Here is a 5,497-nt window from a genome sequence, read left to right as displayed (position 1 = left end):
TTAAAGCCAGATTATCAAAAGTTTCAGACACTAAAACCTATTAGCTTGCTGGAAGCTCATCCTCTCACTGTCAGCCCTTTGTAGCTTCATTTATAGGTAGCGGCCAATCCAATTTGAAATTTAACTACTGCCAAAGTTCAATCATGGGTTAGAAGGGTGGCCACTGAAATATGTGGGTTGTTACGATGATGCTCCGGTTTGGTATGTAGACGTGTTCTCTTAAGTGGTAATATCACACAAATGACTAAATCACTTTTTGAATGCAAAATCACCCACTCACAATTTTTGGGACGAATTCCAGGGCTTAGAATGGTATTTGGCTAGGTGGTAGCTTCAAAAATCTGTTCTCTGATGAGAAAAAAGCATGAAAGAAAGTTGTTCGTTCTTTTATCTTGCAAAAACTCCAGAGGGACTCTGCTACAACCCACATCTAACACTTGAAATGCCTATAACCTTCCAGTTTTACCCCCAAGTCTGTAAACAAATCATAGTGTTACAAAGGGGAGGATATCAGTGAGTATCCCTACTTTTTATCAGTGGAAAAAAAAATTCTGTACATACAAATCATTAACTATTAAAGTTTGACAAATCTTATTTTGTAAAAATTTCTCAATATCATATGTGCAGTAATTGAAAATATTTTATAAGATGCTTAAGACATCTTGTTTGGCATAGTTTAATTCAACATTTGAAAATACTTTTAAATGTAACTAAGTCCTAATTGATTTAACATATATACAAAGTCCCAGTACATCACTTTTTTTATGCGTACTGCTCTTTTAAATGATACTTAAACTGAAAACTATTGGTTTTTCTATAATGTGATATTTTAAGTTGCATTATTTTAAGATTTTTTGTTTTCTCATGCTTTAAGTAGTTGGGTTGATTAAACACTTCCCAAACATACAGTAGTCATTTTATAACGACTCATTTATCAACTCAGGGTTTAAAAAATTAAAATAATTGCATATTTAAAAGATACTCTAAATCTATAGGCACTAAATTGATGAATTATGCACAATTTAAAACCCTATACATTATACATCTTTTTCCAAATTATTTTTTTAGAATACACATATGCTGTACTTGATAGTTTCTAATAATTTGGCTAGTGTTCATACTATGAAATATCATGTTTGCTTTGAATAATTATTTTACATGGTTAAAAATTTTTCTTTTGATGTTTTTAGAAACCTCCCCCCCTCCAACCACTTTGGTTAGAAGCCATTGTGAATCCTTTCTTTCTTTTTTTTTGCCTATTCGTGTAAATGTCCTTCTCAGCTTTTTGCTAGATTATTCTATAATTAAGCATTTAAACCTTGTAATACAGAACAGTTTTGCTTGCCTCAGCACCACTCTTGGAAGAATACTTTTTCCTTTCTACCTGTGGGGACCTATCAGTAGAAGAGGTCAAAGGCGTCTACCATCCAACAGGTGTGTGGCAGATGCTTCTGTCTTTGTTGGAAGCTCTGAAGGTGCAGGTGTTGAATGTGTTCTGTTTGATAGTTAGGATTTGTGTGTGTCAGGTGGGGACACTTACACTAAATCTGAAGATGGGAAAAACCTATCATAACTTTGTTGTCTAGGCTGAGAAGCATAAAACAGATTTTTTTTATACTGGTTTTAAAGCTGAAGAGATTGGTGTGGCTTTACCTGTCAAGCTCATAGGTAGGAGTCTTGTCTCAACTTGACCATAAAAACAGATACAGTTTATTCCTTATTTAAAAAAATAAGTGGTTCTAAACAGGATGTAGATTCTACATTTAGTCAAGAGTTTCTTGGGCAGAGTGGATGCCTTGCTCTGGCTGGAAAATATATCACATTTGAGACACTTTAATTTGCTCCGATCCTTTGGATTTAAACAATAATTATACTTTGTTTTTTATCATACTACCTGTTGCCTTAAATGAAGATGTATGTGGCACCAGGTCAGAGGCACTGAATAGAAAACTCCTTTAAAACACAGAAGTTATCTTTAGTATCTTTTGGCCACCCTGGCTTGAATCCAGCTGTCACTTCCGTTAGGTTCATTCTGACAATGTTAACCAGCTGTTGATTTAAAAATCTATTGTTGGTAGGGCTCATGATGGGCTTTCTGGTTCTTTCTGAAATAGCCAAAATAATACAATTTTGAATCCTTTACACTCCAAATGGTGTTGTCATTGTATAATTCAAGTAAAAAGCATTATCATGCTTTGAATTACTTTCGTGTCTGAACATGACTCAGAATGAAAAAGGAATCTTCGCACTCATGGAAAAATGTCAGGAAAGTTTCCAAAGCTCCATAGTGTCAACGTGTGATAGATGCTTCTAAATATTTTTGATACATGTTAACTGACTAGAAGAAAAAAACACTTCTATATTACTCATCTGGACAAACAAGTACTAATAATTTGGCAAATTAGAATGCATTTATTTCTCTAATTTCATTTATCTCTTACATGAAAGAAATTGGTAGTAAGGTGAGGCCATCCTGTTAAAGGATTTTAAAATGCGTTTGGAATTTTTATTAAATGTTATGATACATATTAAATAGTATTAAGAATGTTCACATGGGGCGGCGCCTGTGGCTCCAGGAGTAGGGCGCTGACCCCATACGCCGGAGGTGGTGGGTTCAAACCCAGCCTCCCCCCCCCCCCAAAAAAAAGAATGTTCACATGAAATCTGAAAAACAGTAAAAGGTGCTATGTATTTTGGCCTACTCTGTCAAGCAGATTCTTCAATCTTTATGCCAAGGAATATGCAAAGAATAAGAGCAGAGAGTAGTAAAGTTTATTTTGCAGTCACTCAGCTAATAAGTGAAAGCTGAAACTCAAACCCAGACTCCCCAGAGGCTCAAAAACCTGTTCTTTCCACGATGGCATGAGCTTCTTGGGAAGGAAGAAATACTTCGTTTAAAGAATTGTATAATACAGTGCTAGAATTAATGAATAGACTCAAACCTGGAAATGCAATAAACAGAATTTGCATTGGGTTCTCTTTACTATCAAAAGATTTCTAACACAGGATTGCTTTCAGAGTTAAAAGAGGAAAACTAGGGCGGCGCCTGTGGCTCAGTCGGTAAGGCGCTGGCCCCATATACTGAGGGTGGCGGGTTCAAACCCGGCCCAGGCCAAACTGCAACCAAAAAATAGCCGGGCGTTGTGGCAGGCGCCTGTAGTCCCAGCTACTCGGGAAGCTGAGGCAAGAGAATCGCTTAAGCCCAGGAGTCGGAGGTTGCTGTGAGCTGTGTGAGGCCATGGCACTCTACCGAGGGCCATAAAGTGAGACTCTGTCTCTACAAAAAAAAAAAAAAAAAAAAAAAAAAAAAAAAAAAAAAAAAAAAAAAAAGAGGAAAACTAAATTGGTGGCACAGTAATGCACATCTAGGTACTTGACAGGAATTGTTTAATTATCACAACAACCCTATGAGGTAGACGCTATTACTACTCTCATTTTACACAATGAACAATGCATTGAAGCTCCATTTACCAAGCAAGCAGAAAAGGCAGGATTTGAACACAGGATTGTCTTATCCCAGGACCTAAGCTATCTTGCATACTGGCCTTACTCTGTGGATCCATTTTTACTGCCCAGATTTGAATGTACAGAATTCAGTGTTCAAGGTTAAGTTCATACTGAACCCAGGATAAATCTTCCAAGTTGTATTCATTTGTTTGATTAAATCTGTTTTTTGGAGACAGAGTCTCACTATGTCGCCATCGGTAGAGTGCCCTGGTGTCACAGCTCACAACAACCTTAAACTCTTGAGCTTAAGCGATTCTCTGGCCTCAGCCTCCCAAGTAGCTGGGACTGCAGGTGCTGGCCACAATGCCTGGCTGTATTTTGTTGCAGTCGTCATTGTTGTTTAGCAGGCCTGTGCTGGTTCAAACCCACCAGCCTCAGTGTATGTGGCTGGAGCCATAACCACTGAGCTATGGGCACTGAGCCAAACCTAACTTTTTGATCTCAAAGTTGAAAGAATAAGAACACTTGATGGCTGGGCATGGTGGGTCATGCTTCTAATCCTAGCACTCTTGGAGCCTGAGGGGCATGGATTGCTTGAGCTCAAGACCAGTTGGGTTAGAGCAAGACTCCATTTCTAAAAATATCCAGGTATTGTGTCAGGCACCTGTAGTCCCAGCTACTTGGGAGGCTGAGGCAAGATGATCAATTGTGCCCAAGAGTTTGAGGTCGCTGTGAGCTGTGACACCATGGCACTCTACCAAGGGCGATGGAATAACACTGTCTCAAAAAACAAACAAAAAAACACTTAATGATCGTAGTGTCTTTCCTGCCTGCTTTCAGCGTTACCTGTGTCACCTGCTCAGAGTCAGTCAGTTCTGGTGAGAATTATTTGTGTACGTGTGGTCAGAAATGGGCTGAAATTAAGAAACTGAGCCCAATAGTGCTTCCTGTAATTTGTGATCTTAGGCAATTTACTCAAAAATTTTTATTTACTTAAAACATTTGTCTTAGAGCCCCACTTTTCCACATTTGGAAAAATGGAATAAAATAAGGATGACCACAAAAATTAAGAATAAAAGTCTGTAAGCATTCCATGAATGAAGGATTATAAATAATAAAAGTAATCTGTATAAAAACAGTGTTTCAAAATGGATCTTTTATAATAGGTCCTTTCTGGGTGGAACAGAGTAGTTGACAAATCACTTTTCCTAATTAAGTTCATTGCTTTTCCATTGGTTGTCTATTCCTTTCTTCTAAATTTCACCCCTAGCTAGTTTTATTTATCTCTGAAGGAACATGGCTGATTTATCTTAATAGAAGTCTACCACTTACACGTACCCTTTTTTCCCCCTCCAAATGACTAATTTGCCTCTTTTTTTTTTTTTTTTTTTTTTTTTTTAATGCTTAAGTGTGCCACATGCTGTTCTTCCTTGGGGACTTTGCATGTGTTGCCCCTAAGTTGGGCAGCCCCCTTGCCAACATTCCACCTTCGTTATCTCTGCTGATCCTTCTGAGCTCAGTGACACACTTATCTGAGGACGAGGGTCTGTACTTCTAGCCAGATCTCTCTGTCTTGTGTTCTACCTTTCTCTTGTGGACCATTCGCAGTATAATGGCTGTATCTTAGTGACTATCAGATTAATTAAAGTGTCTGTTTCTACTCTTAAATCCACGGAGGCAGGGGAATTACTTGATGTGCTCAGTACATCATGTTATAGAAGATTCTCAGCAAGTTATTTGTTGAATAAATAACCCCCCAAATGGTCTGAGAAACTATTGTTTCTATTCTCCATAGTAATAGAGAATATTTGCTATGTGCTTAGCTTTCTTAGGAATTTTTGTAATTTTTTCATCACCCTGGGCTCTTAACTTTCCTTTTTTAATGTATCAGAAGATTAAAGAGAAACAAGGCTTATGAATTGAGTTCAAATGAGTGAATGTAAAGGGACAAGCTCTGTGCCTTATTTATAGAGACTCAAATCTTCTGTTCCTACTTTTAATGAAATGCAGCATTTCCTCTTAATTGGAGCTTACCTGACCAAATTTTCCT

This window comes from Nycticebus coucang, chromosome 24 (genome assembly GCF_027406575.1).
Source record: "Nycticebus coucang isolate mNycCou1 chromosome 24, mNycCou1.pri, whole genome shotgun sequence".
Lineage (NCBI taxonomy): Eukaryota > Metazoa > Chordata > Mammalia > Primates > Lorisidae > Nycticebus > Nycticebus coucang.
This window is presented reverse-complemented; position numbering follows the sequence as displayed.